We start from the raw sequence: 19,542 nt of genomic DNA, 5'->3' as shown, positions 1-19,542 counted from the left end.
AGGGGAACAGCATACAGACTCTGTTCAGGAAATTAGGAAACAGTACAGTGAGCCCAACGCTGATGGAATGTGCTTAACTTACGGACTGAGTCAGCCTTGCTAAAGGCAGTGCAGTGGTGGCAGTGCATGTGGGAACATGCAGCACTCTGAGGGTGAAGGCTGTTTTCTGTAGCGTGCGTGTATCTGATATCCAGGAACAAAAGCAGCTGGTGTTTCCCTGATGTAGGCTGAAATGTGGTAGAGCTACAGGGAGCTCCTTGCTGACTTTTTGCCCTGTGCAGATTCCTTTTGAATTAGGTTTTGACCTTTAAAGTAAGACCTGCTTCTTCAGTTTCTCATTGTCTGAATTCTGCACTGAAGCTTAAGAAACAAATCTGCGAAGCTGGAGGATTTTTTTAAGCTCTAATTAGTGAAATGCAGAATGGGTAGGAAGGAGTCTGCTGAGGGAGAGAATCCATTTTACAGATCTGGTGCCTATTATTTTTTGTTTTACTTGGTTCCACAGCAACAGAGGCCTGTGTAGTGCTGGGCTTAAATCAGAACCAAAAAAGCTTTATATTGAAGAATGGTTCACAACTCCTTTCCTGCTCTTAAGAGGCACCTCTGCCTCCTGAATAAAACACCACCCTCAGTAATGTGGAAACCTGCAGTCGTGTTCCTCCTGCCAGGATTTTGTACCAGAGCACTGCAGCTGCTTGGCACCGGCAGCCCCATGCAGGAGTTTGGAGGTGGGAGAGGTGAAAACCACTATCCTGACTGAAAATCTGGGGCTATTTAGGCAGAGGGGCTGTGATGAAAAAATCTCCCTTTTTAAATGTCTTTAACATTACTATTGGTTCAGTTGTATTTGCACACTTTTTCTCAGTTTCTCATTTTGGTGGATTCTGTAATTTCATGCAGAATGTTAAGTGCAGACCAAAGGGCAACTGAAGCTGAAGCTCAGCGCTGGGGTGGAAGGCAGCAGCTGTTCTGTGCCAGAAAAAGGCCTCGGTGCTCTGTGTAGGGATCTGCAGGTGGAAAACATGCAATTATTTTTGGTTCAAACACAAGGCCTCAGTTCTAAGAAATACCAAGAGGTTCTTCAAGGTTGTGAGAGCCTAAAGCCTTGGATTCCTCCTGCCTCATCTACCTGCTGGCACGCACAGCCATGTTGTCCCTTTCACAATGTGTTTGATCTGTCAGTGACTCATTTGAAGGCTTTCTGTCTTCACCAGCAAGGTGCTTCAGGGCTGAGTCGCACCCATGTATCAGTTCTGGTACTGTACCCTGTTATCAGCTACTCCTTTCACTCCGAGGGTGCTCCTAGCCTTTGATCTGTTAACGATACTGCAGTGACAACTTCCCTTGTTTTTTAATGCCGCGCTACATTGTCCACTGCTCTCATCAGTCCACAGACGCTGCAGTCGCTGCTGCCTGTGCGCTGCTCTCACAAGTATGTCTGTACTTTAAAAGGTAAAATAAACTCTTGTTCCCTTCAATCTTCAAATAATCATAGGCAAAATTTTTACTACAAGATAGCAGCTTCCATCACATGCTACATGGAGATATGATGATATGGTTGATTCTTCCCTTCTCCCTGTGGCATTTGTCTGGCTTCTGCTTTTAAAAAAGTATGGAGTGGGGTCTGTTTAGTCCATCCATAGAGCTCCTGGTGCTGTGGGCTCTGACTGTTCTGTAAATCCTGATGTTACTGAGCAGTGAAGAATCCTGTCTGGCAGCAGGTAGTCCCCTCAGCTGGCCAGGCTAGTCGTGTTTAATTCAAGGTTGATTATGTCAAATCTAGAGACCTCAGTGGAAAGAAAGGTGCTCTGTGTGCAGCAGGACTTAAAACACTTTCTGTGTTTTACAGGTTTTTTATAGTCACACAATAATTTAAAACTTACTTGTTTAAAATCAGCTAAATTCTTAGTAGTGCTGGAAGCAAGACCAGTAACAGCATCTCAGTTCTGCTGGAGGTGGTGCTTATCAGATGAGCTGGCAAAGCTTTCCTGACTTGTAGGATTTGGGCCAAAAACTCTGGTGTAAGAAACCCATGCCATCTCACAGCCTCCAGAGCAGTCGATTCCTGCGGTGGTTCTGTGGATCAGCAATCCGACTCGTGTTGTCGGTATCCTCAAGAGCGGGCCTCGGCTGGGCAATGGATGGAGGACGTGTTTGCTGCACTAGGTCATGGAAAGCTGTGGCTACCTGGGTGTTTATCTCTTAATGGGGTCCAGCCAAGTGGCATAGCCCATATCTGCAACGCATCCCTAGCACTGGGAGTCCTGACCACAGTATGTTGATCTAACGTGATTTAATAGTGATGAATCACTTTCCTTCCACTGGCCAGGTTGGGCTTGTTTTATTTATGCCTTAAAACATCTCTTCTCTCCCACACTGTGATTTGTGCAAAACTGTTTGGCAAATTAAAAGCTCTTCCTGGTGTGTGGGTAGAAGGGCCTGGTATGGAAAACATGTGAGATGTGGTCCAGGCTTGTGGGGAGAATGAGATGAGGACTAGAGGTGCCAGTTGTATGCTCAGTTCATGTGACTTGCCCAGCCTGTTTCACAGACTCATAACTGCTGATCCTTCACTATGTTTCAGGCCTGGCCTACAGTCACTAATTATCAGTGTCCTGGGACTTCTTCCAGGTTTTAATTGTCCATATTAGTATGATGGATTCTGGAAATAAGGACTCAGTGGAGAAAGGTGATAGTGTTCTCAGTGCTGCTGTTGTTGCTGGGGCTGCTGTTAAAGCTGCTTACTGGCATTTGCCCTCCCATGAAATGTGTACGTGAGCTATTTATAAGTGTGCAGAGAGATCCCACAACTCTATCTTGTGCTCCGATTTAAGGGTAATCCCCACAAGGACGGCAGAATTGATCCAGGACTGCAAAGGAGGTTAGTGGCAGAGTTGAAATTAGTTCACCACTTCTGAGTCTTTACGATGGGATAGATTTATGGGGACAGGAGCTGGAGTGGAGAGGCAGCACACTCCACGTTGGCTCTGCCTGTTAGAGCACGATCTCCTATTTTCAGGGTGAAGGGAGGCACTTTTCCTGCTGCACAGCCCCCTCTCCTGTCTTCCTCTACACAGCAGATGCACATAGCTCTGTCCTGGGCTGCATTCAGCATTTGCTTACTTTTACTCTTTATGTCTGGAGTGGATTCAGCCTGCTGTGTTGGGGGAAATGGCCCTTTTTCTTGAGCAGTCCGGTCCCAAACACATGGCAGTTAGTCTCTGTACTTATTAAATATTCTTCTGAGTTAGTCTTCTGAAAGTAGATACAGCAACTTGCTTTCATTGTTCCTCACCTATAAGGTGCTAATTACCTCACTCTGTAAAGCATGAAGTTTCTTGAACAGCAAGATTAATATAGCTGTATTTCTAGTGTATCTGATTGTCTTTTACCTTTCCACATATGGATTTGCTGATGACTAATAAGAGGTAAGCTTCTCAGCCTTCTCTCAGTGGGAACACGATTTTTCTGTCTCTTAGTTTTTATGAAGCTGAGGGAAGTTATCTACCTTTGAGGCCTGCACTTCAGTGTTCAGCTTGGTTAGGACTGACCAAAGGACTTGAGTAGGATTAAACAGACAGAGATGCACCCCATATGGATAGCGTGAACCTGATTGCCATAAGAAACAAGGCTAATGTGATGTGGTTGCAGTGTGGAAGTGAGACTCTTGTTCTTCCCCTGAAAGATCCTGGCATGCTGGCTGTATTTGCAGGACATGCTGGTCGTAGGTGGGCTCTGGATCTGGGCTGAGGAACCTGCTGTTCACGGGTGTCCAGGTGGCCAAGGGACGATTGCTGGAGCCTTGTGGGAGAATGTGATATGTGCTGTGATTTGTAAACTCGGTCAGAGTTACAGACTTTGTAGGTGATTCCAACATCCCCTCCAGGACTTCACGAGAGGGTTTATATGGAGCTTCAGCACCACATGAAATCAATTATGGGAAAAGTATCTAATAAGTGATTTTATCATTGTATACAAGAAAGCGATGTAAGAAACTGCAGAAATCTGCTAGCTGGATTCTTGAACTCATGGTGGAAGACTTTAATCTGTTTTTTCTTGTAAACGAGAGTTTTATGTAAATGTTGGAAAATCATAATTGCAACATAAACATTTCGGAGAATTTACACTTCCAGATGTAATGGAGTTGTGGGACCAATTTGGGAACAGAAATTTGTTTGAGAGAGACATCTCTGACTTGATCTCAGTTATGCCGTTTGGGGTTATACTAGCTTAGAGCCTGTCCCTGGCTTCTTACTGAGTAATTTAGCATGAAGCTGAGCACTGGACTGCTCAATACAGGTATTTTAACAAATGGGATGTAGTGGTTTCACATCTGCACATTTCTGCTGCATCTTGTTTTTGTTCCTGCCCTTGTGTAGGTTGTTTTGTACTGGCAGTATCTGACATTGTGTTCAACCTTTTTTTATGTCGTGGAGAAGCTCATTCATCTGCTCTATCTCCTTTTCAGATTACTGAAACGTCATGTTACAGCAATATGGGGGCAGCTAGGGAGAGTTTTTCAGAGCAGTTGTGTTATTTTGTTTTGTCTTTTATCAAAATAATTGTTGTTAGCAAGAAAACCCAGTGTGGCTTGGAAGTGTACAGATTCACTGCGTGTATTCTTGAAGGAGTGATATATGGAAATAGGCTGTGCTTGTGTCAGAGAGCCTCAGAACGGTGAGTGTCTTGGGGCTGCACAAGTTAATGGATATCTCCCCTTTCATGTAAATGCACATGGAGCCACAGAGCTAATTCTAAAAAAAAAGAAAAGAAAAATATGCTGTGATCCCAAATGTCTCACCTCTTTTGCCTGTTTCACTGGAGGGGTCACTTCCCCTCACTGTGCACCTCTCGTGGGGATTGCAGATCTCCTGGTGTGCCTGTAGCTCTGTTTCTACACCATCCCAGTGCTGCCTGCTCTGCTCTGTTGCTGCCTGGCTCCCCACAGCCAGGAAGTCCCTGGGGGCTGTGCCCACATTGTGAGTCAAACCCAAAGTCAAAGTCGAAACACCTACACAGAGAGTGGGAGAGCTGGGTTTTAATGCGTTGCAGGGGAGTTCGTACACACCTCCCTGAGACTGTGTGGAACCATGACATGCCAGGCAAGGCCAGGGCAGGCTGAGGGAGGGCTTGGGGAAGTAGGGAGGTAGAGGGGGGCAGAGTTACCCACATGAGAAAGCCTTGTGCACTCAGACAGGAGGAGCAGGCTCTGGGCTCTGCCCTCAGTTTGCTTTTGCTAAGATCATGATGAGACATCTCTGTTTGAGGAACCCACTGTCCTGGGGCACAGGACACCTGCTCTGTGCTCTGCCAGGCTGTTACTCCTTCTTCTGCTTTTTAAAGGAAAAAAATCACTTCTGATCCGCAGTACCCCACAGCAGGCAGTGCCTACTCTTTGAAGAGCATTGCTAGCTCCAGACGTAAAGAAGCCTGTCATGAAATAGTGTTCAGAGGAAGGGGCATCCAAATAATGTCTCTGCTTGCTTGCCCTTGCCAGTTCCCACTCCAGGAAATCTAGTTTTTATGCCTAATGCTTACTAGGTGGGTTTCTGAATCCTGGCGGGGGGCTGTAGGTGCAGATGTATGTTGGGTTAACAGGGAGCTGGTTAGCTGACCAGGTCTTCCTGTCCTGTGACACCTAAAACACAGTATTAGGTGGGAAAGCGTATGCTGGCTAGCAGAGCTCGGCTGGTATCTGTCCCCATAGTGCTGAGGAGCATGGGTCAGCCACAACACCAAAGCACTGGGGTTTCTCTGCACTGCTCAGGCTGACAACACATGTGGCATGTGGGTTTGGTGAGCAGGAGAGAAGCCCTGTGCCCATTCCTTGGGCTTGCCTTTTCCTCTGGCAGCCCATGGGTTTTCTCAAGCCATGGGCTACACCTGGCAGTCTTGGCCTGCGGACCACCAGAAGTCAGATTATAGTGGAAGGAGTTGGGGTGCCAGGAAGGGGAACTGTTGCATGAAAAAATTCAGCACAGATTTTACATCACAGGAAGAAATGGTTTCTCTTTTGCTGCATCTCCCCTGTCTCTGCTCCTCCATCCCTTCTTTCAGGGGGGCGTACGTGTCACCTCTGTGGTTTTTGAGGTATGTGACATCTGGTTTTGGGAGTCTGCCATGTAGTGAATGCTCATGTGTATTAGTGGCTGCGTTGTGATTTCCTTACTCCTGTGCAGGTGAGAAACCAGCCATCTGAAAGTGGAAAGTTCCTGACTTCATGCCCAGCCTCACTTATGCCCGTGGCCTTGCAAGCTCAGTGCCAACAGTCAGCGGCTCTGTGCTGGTGCTGCCTGGCTGGGCTCACTCAAGGGAAAGGCAGTCTCCAAGCCTAACAAGTGCTCACTCCAAATCACCACTTCATATTTTCATAGTGATTTACACCTTTCTGAGATCAGGCCTTTGAACCAGAATTTTCTTTAAAACCACAATAAAAAGGGAAAGCTGGAAAAACAGCCAAAGGATTTTTTTTTCTTTCCGATGCAACAAGCCAGGTTTTGAAGACAGGCTCAGATTCCTGCTGGCCAGCTGTATGGAAGACCTTGTGCAGGTGACAGCCTCCTTGCTGAGTGATTACCTTGTGCAGGTCCAGCTGTCAGTGACCGGCCTGGGCAAGTCCGCAGGTCACCACGGGAAGTCCAAGGCGGGAGCGTGTGCATTCACGTCGACAATTTGTTTTGCACTTCTCACGCTTCAACTTGACCAAAACCATACCCTGGCCTTATAGCTACAGGCCAGATCAAACTGACTTAGCAACTGTTATTTATCCTCTTACATTAGTCATTCGTGTGATGAGAAGATAAAAGAGACCTGTATTTTGCAGCGGCTGTGGGTGGCAATGCAGGAGCTGCCACCAGAGGACACTGTTGGACAGGCTATGGACCCTCGGCCACCTTCCCTCTCTGGTTTGGCTCAGCTTTATCATCCCGCACTCCACAGCCCCAGCCTCCTTCCCTCCACCACCCTCTGCAAAGCTCTTGGCCTTGGCGCTCCTTGCTCTGGCATTGGTTTCTTTAGAGCTGTTCCCTGCAACCCTGGCTATCTGTTTTTCTTTGGCAATTTTATCACCCAAGGTCACCTGGTTGCAGTATCTTGCATTTCATTCTCTCTCTCCTCCTCAGAGGCCAGTAGCCAACGCACCAGTTTGCTGGGAACTTTGTCAAGGACCTGCATGGAGATGCAGGACTTGGCATGTTTGGGGCCAAGAGACATAAGCCAGATGCAACCTGCCCTGAAGTTTGGAAGCACTCGGAGTGGAGATTTGGGTTTCGGCCTGTTTGAGAGATTAAGTTCAGTCTGGGTTCAGACCACTCCAGTTCCCTATGTTAAAAAATGTCCTATAATTCTATTCCCTGTAATAAGAGTGGAGTGTAAGATTCATTGCTTTTGAAGTTAGTGCCTTGATGGTTTCTGCAATAAGACAGACATGTCATTACTTGCTTGAAATAAAACTTGTCAGGTTGCTTTTTCAGATGGAAAGAGGCATTTGTTCCTTAAGGAGCCTGAACAGGTGGGCATGTGAGTGATATGGGTTCCTGCAGGTTTCCTTCTGAGAAAGGCAAGCTGAGTTACTTGTGTGTAAAAAGAGCCTTCTCGCAGGGCTGATCGCTGAGTCTGGGCTTGAGACAGAGAGGCAGCGTCCATCGCTCTTGCTGAGAAGTTCTTCTTGGCACCGCACCCCAGGGAGAGCAGCTTGGCTGTGCTGGCTGTCACATAGGCAGCCTTGGGGACAGGGGAATGGAGACTGAGCCTTGTCTGGGGACTCTCCACTCATGGTGGCAAAAGTGGAATTGACTGTTTCTCTGTGGTTAAACCCATCATTTGCACGTTCCCTGGGGCCTGCTTCAGTACTGCCCCCGGATGGAACTTCTCGAGAGTTTTGGAGTCACTTTGCAAAGTGATGGAGAATTGGACACTACCCCAGGCAGCACACAGGCATTTTGCAGGGCCTTGTTCTGAATGTAAAACTGCTTCGTCTGAGAAGTTTTGGGATTATTATAATTTTGGAGGGGAAGCTCCTCTGTTTTAGGATCCTCCATGGCACGAGATATTTTCTGATTTACAGCATTGCCTGAAGATCAGGACAGGGTTGTTACCATCTACTGTTATGTCTTTCACTGCTAACACAAATTTAGAGAAACCATGAATCTCTATCTCTGCTCATGTCATTTGGCATAGCTGCCTTGAATTAAAAGAGTTTCGTCCGGCTGAGAATCTGGTTCATCTTATGCACACAGGGCTTCATTTTATGTAATAATATTTCTGCAAACATCTTTGCTGAGTGTTAATAGTGCACCAGGGAAAAAGTTCACGCTTGTGCTTTGGTGAGAACTAGTGTGCCAAAGAACTCCATGTGTTGTGCTTAGACCAACAAACAGGGCTTCAAACACCTCTGGGATGGGGAAAGACTTTTAGGTGGCAGTTTCCTTTCTGTTCAGGAGATGAAGTGCCCGCAACAGTTACTGTAGGAAAATTTAGCTGGTCAGCTCATGAGCAGTTTTATATTTGAAGTGTTTAAAAAAGGGGGTGGGGATGGTGATTTTAGAAGTGAAGAGTAAAAATGTTCTGGCAGTCAAGTGATGTTTAAGGGTGAATGGAGTGCAGGCAGTGTTCCCTTGTAATATGTTGGGAGGCGGGAGATAGGAGTCTGTGTTAATTATGCTTACAGTTAGCAGCCAATGCCTGTGCTTCAGCCAGGACTAAATGGGCTGATTATGATTGATTGGAATTCCAGAGAAGACTCAAACTCTGTGTCTTCTCAAAGGGATAGATAAGTATGCTGAGATGATAATAATAATTCACTAAGTTTTATATTCTTTATAGTGCTTTGTCCATTGTGCTGGTAGAAGCATTTCTGTAATCCAGAGTGTGTTGGAATATTCCTGGAACATTTCTTTCCTAAAGAGTATTCTCATTCAGAAGACTGCTTCAACTTACTGGGAATTAATCTTTCCTTCAGAGCCCAGATTTCATGTGCAAGCGGCAGCCTGGGAATTGGTGGAAAGAAAAGGAAGGTGCTGAAACTCGTAAGAGAAAACTCCCTGCTCTCCTTTATCCCACAGTGCTTGCTGAAATGACTGAGGAGTTCAGCAGGGCCTCCTGGTTCTCATAGACACACTGAAGGGTCTTTGTGTCACTGAGGTCTAGGCTGCATGTTGGAAAGGTAGTTTCCTTCTGTAGCTGAAGAAGAAAGAGATATTCTGGCATAAGAATGGGGGTTGACATTTCACTGCCATGTCATACCCAATATTAGGAATCCTAGAATTTGGTTTAATATTTCAGGGTACAATGGCTTGGACTGCTTCAGTTTTGAATCCTTTCCTATGGAGTCTCTTTTTTCCCTCTGGCTCTTTGATTGCCTACATTGCTGAGCAGACCATGAAAAATGGTAGTCAGAAGTGATCTGAATACACTGTCCTGCATCTGGTGACAAACTTCTCTGGAGGGTCTGCTTGAAGTTAACAGCCATGCTGTGGAGGACAGGCACCCCCACTTCTTCTTTTAAGTGTTGCTTTTTGTCTGAATTTACTTCTTGCAAATATCTTTGTAAACATGCACAACATATACAAAAGGAAAGACCAGGGCCTCATGGCTGGGATCTGGTGCAGAGGAGCAGGAGGAGTGAGCACGTGGAAACCACTCAATCTTGTGTCTTGGTTTCTCCCTTTGCAAACTGGGGCACTTGGTAACAAGATGACTCCCACGGTGTGCCATTGGTGTCTCTGTAACACAGGGCCCCAGCAGAACAGCTTTTGCAGCAAGATATGATTTAGATTATTTAGGGTGTTGTCACGTGATCAGAACTGATTGAGTTCCTGTGGCTTAACAAGTTGCCATCTGTTATCATCCCCATTATGAATTATGCATTAGCTTAAATCAAGGCTTAAACCAAAGGAGTTCAAGCAAAGTCCTCACCCCAATGATACCATAAAACTGTCTTTAGGGCTGTTAGTACTGGATCCAAAACTCTGCAGCCACACAAGAGAGCATGCTGGTCCAGTACAAGCTCTCTCTGCTGGTTCAAACCATTCTGGCAGATTTCCTGGGTAGTGGCAAGCCTTCTGCTGGGCCAGGTGTCATCTGCCTTCCTGGTGCAGGCTCATAAAACTGATGAAAACTGGGTCCTGGCTAAGTAGACAGAAATGAGACTGTGGGCCCACACCAGAGTCCCAACAGGCTTGGCATGGTGTGGTCAGGGATCCGAGGCTGCAGAAGGCACAGTGGCCACATGCTGACTTCTTGGCTAACTTGATGTGAGGCTTTGTGAAGCTGTTGGCTCTGGTAGTGTCGTGAGCTCTACTGTTAAACCTGGCAGTACATGTGCATGTGGTGGTATTAGAGCGGCTATTTGCATTAGAATACTTCAAGCCCAACTCAGACATTTATCTGAGTCCTCCGTGACTTGGAAGCATTGTGGCTAGAAATCAGGGTCTGCCAGAACATTCTCAGTTCTCAAGCTGATCTACAGTGTGTCAGATGGTCAGTGTACGTTCCCCAAGAAGGATTGGTGGCCCGAGCTGCTCCAGCTCGGGACCACTTCCCTCTTAGGACAAAGTGCTGTTGCTCCTTCATGGCTCAGAAAGCTCCAACTGCCCAAGCTCTGAAGTCTTTCCCATTGGGTTGTGTGGCTTATATTGGATCTGCAATGGAGAAAGCAATTAGAGGCTGCTGTTCTTCCGAGGGGTGCAATTCCCTGATGTCCCATCATCTCTCAGGTCACATTTCCAGGCCAGGCTCTCTCTGCCTGTGATACACCAACACAGGGTTACCAGCTTGGCAGCCCGGGGTACTTGGGGCAGGCTTGGCTTTTACTGCAGTTCTGGGGCTGGGTGAATTTAGACACGTTTGCAGGGCAGCAGATTGGGTCAGTGACCTAGTTCTGATGCAGGGGCAGGCCATTTATTACCTACCATTTGAGATCAGAGCCTATAAAACAAATATTTCTTTTTATGGGAACAAGCAGCAGAGATTACTGTAGCTAAACCAAGACTTACTTGGCGAGTGTGAGAGTAGGGAACGCAGAAAATTCATGGCATCCACAGGAGCCAAGTGCTTTCACATAGATTGTGTGGCTGTCCTGAGGAGGACCACTGAAATCTGTGAGCCAAACAGGATGGATAAGCAGGCAGTGAATGTCTTCTAGCATCAGCAGTGGTTGCAATGATAATTCCTGTTTGGATTTTGGGTCATAAATCTGTTTGTAGTTGCAAGGACACTTCCAGTGACTCCAGCTTTATCTCAGTGTTCACAGTGTATTTTTTACAGTTGGAAGATGCTCATTCCATCAGCTGGCACAATGACTGTATGGGGATATAGCGGAAGATTTGGCGAGGAGGTTAGTTAAATGTAAATATGCTCAAGTGACTTGTACCTGTCTGTAGGAAAAGCACATACATCACACGTTGTTTTACTGACCTTGTGTGCTTGATGAGTATAACCTGTATGTTAGATAACATAGGCCTGTGAGAAACTCTAAGCACCTTATCACTATGTCTGAGATTCCTGCTTTGTTGTGAGAAAGAGTGGGAGGCTGCACCTGCCCAAAGCCTTGAAATACAGGCGAGCTCAGCAGGCCCGGCGATCTTCCAGCAGGGCTGAACTGACCAGTGCCTGCGTCTCCGCTGGTGTCACCTCTGCCTGGGAGCTTAGGTGCTACTTCGGAGATCCCCCAGTAGAGAGGTAACTAAAATAAAACTTGCTCTTTGCAATGCATTCATGGCCTCTGGCTCTTTTTCCAATGTGCCTGCGTATGTGTACACAATGACTGACTCCACTGCTCCCAGTTTCTGCCCTTGGAGATTTGAGGGCAAAATCCTTTGACTTCAGAGGGAGTTACTCACGCAATGTCCCTGCTAGAAATAGAACTATGTCCCTTCTCTTTAAAGCAGAGCCAGATTCTCTGTCTTCAGCTTGATGTGCAAAGCCCTTCCCCTGGTAGACAGCGAGCCTGCTTTTTCTCCCGAATTCACAATGTCTGTACCCCTGGTAGTTTTACAGAGGGCTGAAGAGTCTCTTCAACTGAGACAGGAATTCAGAGTCTTTCTTAACCTCCTTTGGAATGAGGGAGGTGTATAGGAAAGCAATGGCACTGCTGTTAGATTTGTGTGAGCAGGTTGGACATATTGTCTCACATTTTGTCCTGATAACTTTGCACTCTCGAGATGAAGAAAAAGAATGGTGAAGCACTGGATGCTGAGGCCCTAGTAGATATGGAAGGAAGGGATTTAGTGCGGACCACCAGGATGGGAGAAAAGCAAGACAAATTCTTGGACTAATTCTTAAATTGCCCAAACCACATGGTATTGTGCTTGGGGGAGAGGCAGGGAGAGAACTGTTGAGCAATTTCATCCTCAATCATACAAAGGCAAATTATCCGACAAAGGGATCGTATTAGATATATTGCAGTTGGAGCTTAGTAGAGCATTTGATAGAGGGTCTTACAAGATCTTGTCCTCCCTCTAAAATTGTTTGGCTGGTCTTGGATAGAAGCTCAGTCATGTGGATTAGTAGAAATGACAAACGATACATGGCTCTGATCATGCAGATTTCTGACTGATGAAAGTTGTTGGTGCATCTGTTTTACTGAGGGCTCCTCCTGTGCACGAGCAAAGCAATGAAGAGCATTTTAATGGAAGTTTGAGGTGTGATGTTTTGCAAACATTACTGAGTACCTTGCACATGATGCATGGTATAAACTAAAAGTTGGGTAATTTTAGTGGGATAAAAATAATGAAAGTGATGGAATATGAGAAGAGGAAAGTAAGTTTTTCTACCTGGGAAAAATATCTGAAAGCAAAATTCTTTAGGAAGAAGGAACCCTGAAAGCTTTAATTTAAGAGACAGTGAACTGAGCAGTTTATAGTTTGGGCTTGCATACTTGGGTGCTTGTGATAGACTAACAACAAGGTAACTGAAGTCAAGGTTTTTGGGCCAGACTGTAAACTGGGGTAAGCAGCATTACCTCCGTGGAAATCTATAGTGATCTGGCAGTTTACCCCCACAGAAGATACAGTTGGGGTAGAATTTACTGCCAAGAAATTACGACTCAACTGGATTGAAATCAGAGTTGAAAGTCAGAGGGATGAGTTAAATGAATCAACTTCTCACCACATATTAAAGAGGAGAGTCTGCTTACCCCAGGCCAGAGGAGAAGGAGGGAGGTTGTACAGGAACCTGCCAAAATTGCAAAAGTGTGGGAGTGTTACTGAGTGGTATGGGAGGACTTGGTACACTTGAAACGTAATGGAAAATGGCACTAAAGCCCATTCTTTGAGAGCAAGACTGCTGGCTGGGAGGTCGTGAGATTTTTACCCAATAGCCCCACAGAAGAAGGAATTACTCTGCCCAGTAGTAGATGTGAGTATTGTCTGGCCCAACCAATTGTGGCTCAATACGAGATTTTCCTCCAGAAAGCTTCCCACTTGCGATGCGAGGAGTCCAAATACAATGACTTTAACATTAATGTGTAGTCCATACTCAGCTCCTATCCTTGGAAAGATGTATGCATGCAGGTCACTTACATACTGTGATCAGTTCAGGAAGGAATCTGTGTGCCTCAGCAGTGTATTTCTCCATCCAACTTGCATCCAATAAAGCTCTGACCACCTGGTTGAAAAATAGCAGTACTTAGGTTATCCTTCTCCCCTGCTCAGGCCGAGTTTCCACCTGCGTCATCTGCAACACTGTAAAACACAGTCAGAATTGTGAAGATGGAAGAGCTAAACTTGAAACACTCTTGCATCGCTGAGCTTGGTTGCTACTTCTGGAACTGGAGAAGGATGAAGGGTTTCCTCAGCTGATTTCCACAGTTTGTATCAAGTGCTGCCTGGGCCCTTGTCAGCTTTTACCAGTTAGGAAATTGCAAATTCTTTAGGAAGTTGCAAACTGGTGCTACTCTTCAGTGCTTTTTGCTCCAAGCGTGACCTTTTGTGTTGCTTTGTGTGGCATTTTGCAGTTTAGTCTTTTGGAGCATCTGCTGATAGCAGTATGAAATAGTGACTTAGACATGCGAGCATTTAAAATGGTGGCTAGTCATACTATAGCCTTTGGTTATAAGCAGTAATGCTAATGTGAGATGCTTTTGGTGTGAAAGCCGTTCAGCTGAATGCTTCTGATCCAGACAACTGGTAGTTCATAGCATGATCTTATACTGCAGCTTCAAACTTCGGTACTCGTGGCGTTACTTACCATGTGTTGAATTTTAGCTACACCCAGTTGTCTTCTGGCCTGTCTTGTGTGAACTGCAGAGGCTGAGTTCGCGGGGTGGAAAGCAGAATTCTGTTCTTCCTCTCTTCAGTCTCTCTGAAGCTCCACTACGTATAGTGGCATTATTCCTGGGTTACACCAGATTTGGGCCTGCTGTCTATTGATTTGCTAGCACATCAGGGTGAAGATGCATGCCTAATCACTCCCCAGTCCATTTTAGGAGAGAACCGGGTGATCAAAAGGTTACTTTTAAAAAAAATACTTAGTTTTATACCTTTATTTGCTCCCACTTTGTGATTTCATCCCATAAAAATAGCTCTGGGATTGTTAAAGGCTGTTCTTTTAGATAGTGGCATGCAGCAGAAAAGGCAGCATGCCTGAAGCAAGGAGTAAGCAGCTAGGTTTCAAATACTCACTGAGCCTGGTGCTTCGGGCAAGTCTTTAAGAGTTTTGCGCCAACAGAAAAGGAGAGAAAAAAGGAGAAACTGGGAGTGTTTGTATTGAAATCTTTATTTAGTTCCAAAAGCCTAGAGCAAAGCATGAAAACATGGAGTGCCTCATACAAGCTGAGACAGGGAACAGAATTTCCATTTTATTCCAGATGAGAAGTAGGTCTTGTTATAAAGGGTTTGGGTGACAAAGCTAAATGTACTCTAAGTTTCTACTCCAATCTATTTTTAATTATTCTTGTGTAGATTCTTTTGTAGGGTTAACAAGGAGTTTGCCAGAAGCCAGCCCATGAAGGCTCAAGTTGTAGTTTTCCAGCAGACATCCTGAAAAAAACACTTGTCACAGGCAATCAGCATCCTTGGGGAGGTGACCTGTTAGCAGGGTGTTTACTAATTGGGATCATTCTGCAGCGGATAATTGTTTGTGACACCCACGCTGATTGGACCCACAATATCTCCCCATCCTACAAATTCCCCGTGACAGTTTTGATGAATTTGAAGTTTGGAGTCTGAATAAATCTATGGAAGGGAAAAAAAAGTGCTTCCACAGGAAAATATATGGAGAAGAGGAGAGCTCTGCCCTGGGTCAGCCTCCAAGAATGGAGCCACATGAGCACACAGAAAGAGAGTGCACTCGGTGGGTCTTGTCAGACTTTCTATGTTTTCCTCTTGTGTTTAATTAAGAGGCTGGGGGAGGACCAGCCATGCCAAATTAAAAATACGAGAGTTGGTTTAGCTCGCCCAGGATATGGATGTCCTAACCAAGGACTTCTGGGCTTACTGGGAAACTGTAAATTTATTGAAATATCCCTGGAATGAGTTCAGATGCAGGTCAGACCTTCTTGCTGGCAGACAATAGCCAAAGTGACGCAGATGTCCCCAGCAAATGGGCAGTTCTCTGGGCTGGGGAGCAGTATGGGACCATTGCAAGCATCATTTTGCAGAGGAGCTGTAGAGATTTTCTTGTTTCTAGGGTCTGGACCAAAATGTATTTTTGCTACATTTGTCTGCTACATTGATGCATGCTTTATGGCTAGAGGGAGGATCACAGTCCCGTGCTCAAAGCTTATTTGTCGTTCTGGCCCAAGCATAAATTTTATAGCCAGGATCAGCACCATATAATGTAATTTCACACATTTGACAGAAATGTAGTTGTCATGCGTTGTCTGGTTTGCATATGTGCTGCACCAAGGTGAACTGGAGATGCAGCAGGTTTAGTTTTTACAGTTCAGAGACCAGAGCTTCAGTTGGATTCTGTAAGCTACATGCAAGTGAGCAGCATTTGCCAGATTTCAGGCTGAGGATGAAGTTGCTGGGCTGATCTCAGGCCAGGAATCAATGATATGATATTCTGGGCTCCCCTGTTCCTAAAAGGTCCTAAGTGGTCAATATATTTTCTATATATATTTCAGGAAGACTCTAGCAAAATTAGTACTGGACATAGATCAGGTCTAAGAATCACTGCTACAATTCCCATGTCTACTCTTTGGACCTTTTGATTAGGAAGTAAGGAATTAAAGAAGCATAACTCTGTTATAAGCTTTGTCAAGTCAGGAAAGCCACTAGTGCTGTTAGGATAAGCCCATATTCATGTCCTGGAATCACAGAGCTAGTAATGGCCAAAGCACAGGAGACAAGGTTTCAATGTTCCTGTCCAGAACATAGGTCAGTCACCTTCCTAAGCCAGAAACTATTTCTGGAGACAGAGCTCTTCCATAACCGCCATGCTCCATTCCACAAGGAAATGAAGTTCCAGATGCAAATTGCCATGGAAAATTATGAGAAGCCATCTAGATCTGAGCTTTGGAAAAGGGGAGCTCTTTATATCGTGTCTCATTTCTTCCAGGTCCTCCCTGCCCTGACCTATGAGAGGCATCCTATGAAAGCCCAGCTCACTAGACATTTTAGTGATGGTCCTTGTAGAAGAGCTGAGTGGTGGTATATAACACAGTTGCAAATCCCTTCTTCCAGTGGTCTTATCAAAATGCAAACAGTTCTCTGAAGATCTGACTGGATACTGAAGAGTGATCTCAATAAACTCATCACCCTGGGTCTGTGATTACACTGCACTGACCAAGTTGGATGGTGGGAGAGAGACCAGTGTCTTGTCTTTGAGGCAAAGCTGAAGGTGCTTTTCAGGAAATCAAAAGTGTAAGATAGAGTAAAATTGTCAGAGCATTAATATTGTGTAGCTGCATCATTTCTGCAGATATGTTGCTCAATTCTATAGATAATCGCTAATGTAATGAGCACCCAGCTGGCAGATCAGGAGCCTGGGATGGATGGATGGATGGATGAATGGATGAATGAATGAATGAATGAATGAATGAATGAAAATGCACAGGACTTGCAGAAGGAGATCCATTGCCACAGAAAGGCAGGTAGTGCATATCAGGTACTGGCCATTTGATGATCTGTATTTAACATTTATCCAGGGAAACACTAATTAAAAAAGAACTATATTCCCTAAAATAAAATTTTCAAGTATTTCTCGGCACCTTGGGTAGTCTTGTGTTATGTTTTGGTAGAGTCAGAAGACTTGCCCAAAGCCATACAGAGAATGAAAAGGTCCTGACTAGAAGTGTCTGGGTGCACTTTACAGTTGTCCCTTGTATGTGATGAGTGGGGTTAATTAACTATTTCTAAAAATACATTCATTTCCCCAGTAATCAAAGCCAGGGTACTCTTCGAGTCGTGCAGCATTCCACCGAAACCAGCAGAATCGTAGAGGAGTGGTGTGGTCCAGCTTTCTGGCTCCTGTCAGAAGATGATGACTTAAATGGGATCAAGGACTCAGTCTTTGAGTCGAAGCACTGGCTACAAGAGATGATCATTTTTATGACTCTTACCAGGGGCAACCCATCTCCTCAAATCCAGCATCCTGCACATTAGCTTAACTCTGATAATCTTCTGGAGCCTTAGCAGAGTCACAGGAAAGGGTGGACCTGGAAGGATTCCTGGAGGCTGTCAAATAAGTATCCAGCATTGCAATTGCAATGAGCTCCAGTGCATCTTCTCTGAATCTGTTTCAAGTTGTTTTTTCAGGGTCAGTGGAACACAGTATAAATCCTGGCTCACTCAAGTCCTCCAGGCAGAGGATTTGGGGAATACATATGGAAATACTTTTGTCTGGTGTTCTCTACTCTTCACCCCTCCCAAACAGAACATATATTTGTTTTGCAGTATAAAAGGGAAAAACCTCCCAGCCTGGAGTAATGTACACAATTCAATAATACATGAAATTCAAAGCCACACATTAATCACATTCATGTTTAACTTTCAGATGTAAAACCCTGCAGGTTGGCTGCCCTTTGTTCTGCTAAATGGAAGGGGGCATTCCAGCCTCTCCGTGCAGAGTTCAAAAGCTGCCTCGGGTAACAAGTGCAATTGGCTTTATAGGCCTCATTGTGTTCTCCCTTCGGGGCACAGTGAGAAGCTACTGCACAGGTTGGCCCCTTATCAGGCTGTTCAAAGGAAGAAAAGTTTGGATAGCAAAGGTTTAGCAGGTTCAGGAGGCCAAGACTGGAAAAGTGATGATGCTGCGAGTCAGAATCCCAGCATTGGCAGGTCTGGACAGGAGGAACAAGTTATACAACAACCTCTCCTTTTCTCTTGCCACCATCCAATTTCCAAACCCCTTGTTTTCATTCGTGTTAGCTCATTTGCAGATTTTTGTGAACAGCTTTTCATGTCGGAGTGCTTGTCTCTCATGTGCCCTTGTGTGTTGCTTTATTATTAACTCTTCTTGGTGGTTACCTTTGTCCAGGACTCTCTCAGCTTCCTTGCCTCTGGCTGTTCAGACTCATATTCTCCCCTCCTCTTTTGATCTGCTCAGAATGCTGTTAGGTGACGTCCTCATCCTGCCTTTTCCAGCCTGGCTTTCCAGGGCACCACACAGGCAAGTTAAGCCACCGGGATGAAAGAATATTCTGCTGCCCTTTAGCAGCCCACTGCCATAACCTGCCTACTTGCTAATATCTACCCTGGCCTTAGTTATCAACACCAGTGGGGTGCCATGGCTAACCAGATAGTAGATTTATTTGCAATAGCTGATCTGCATCAGGATTGTAGTTCTGGGCGATCCAGCCATAGCAGGAGTGGCAGTAGTGATGGCTGTACTGTGGCTGCAGATATATTCGAAGTAACTTCAGATGGACCAACTTGGAGGCTGCATGACTCAAAGAGTACCCTGGCTTTTATTACTGGGGAAATGAATGTATTTTTAGAAACAGTTAATTAACCCCATTCATTACATACAAGTAGGTTAAGAAGGCAGCGAAAGCCTCACAGGAACCTAGTAAATGGCAATAAATCTACAATATTTTGGCCATCAAGTAAAGTGCATCCACAGAGCTGTAATGACACCTCCTCCAACTTCCAAATCCCAGTGTGTCATCCCACACTTAAGATGTTCTGTCTGAATGGGGGTGATGCAATGAACATCCCCAAAGCGCTTACAAACATCACAGAAAACAGGATGTGGGGCAGACTTCTTAGAAGTAAACACACAGGAGTAACTGAGATGACCCATCACCAGCAGATGAGCCTGAACTTTGAAGTTAAATGTTCTAAATTCCAGGAAATTCAAAGGTTTTATGCAGTGGAGTGAAATGCCAAATTCTGTGGACATGTCATAGGTACAGTGTTGGATTAAGAGCTGTATATATAGTGATGACCTCTTGCTGGTGGGTCAGCCAAGGACATTTTCTGAGCTAAACTCAGCTTCTGATGGTGCAAATCATTAATGACCTCAAAGTGGTGGAAGAGTTTGATCCTGTGAGCTCCTCTCCAAAACCTAAGCAGGAGAATGAAGATGTCTTTTAATAGGAGGTGGAATTCAAATGCCTGTTTAGATCAAGTGGTAAATTCATCACTCTCACTTGCAGAA

The 19,542-nt window shown here is 45.3% G+C and overlaps 1 long non-coding RNA gene across 2 annotated transcripts in view; it reads left to right on the top strand.

Moving 5' to 3' along the window:
• The window catches only part of LOC309440345, a 78,615-nt gene that overhangs the window by 4,011 nt on the left and 55,062 nt on the right, over positions 1-19,542 (top strand). The window contains exon 1 of one of the 2 annotated variants that reach the window (XR_014184173.1): positions 15,246-15,291. The exons of the other annotated variant lie outside the window; for it this stretch is intronic. This is a non-coding gene — a long non-coding RNA (uncharacterized lncRNA). Of the gene's footprint in view, positions 1-15,245; positions 15,292-19,542 lie in introns of those variants that run through there. 2 annotated transcript variants of the gene reach the window in all.

Source organism: Streptopelia decaocto (assembly GCF_964273445.1).
Source record: "Streptopelia decaocto genome assembly, chromosome: 5".
Taxonomy (NCBI): domain Eukaryota; kingdom Metazoa; phylum Chordata; class Aves; order Columbiformes; family Columbidae; genus Streptopelia; species Streptopelia decaocto.
Note: the sequence above shows the minus strand (reverse complement) of the source record. Positions and strands in the feature narration are given on the sequence as shown.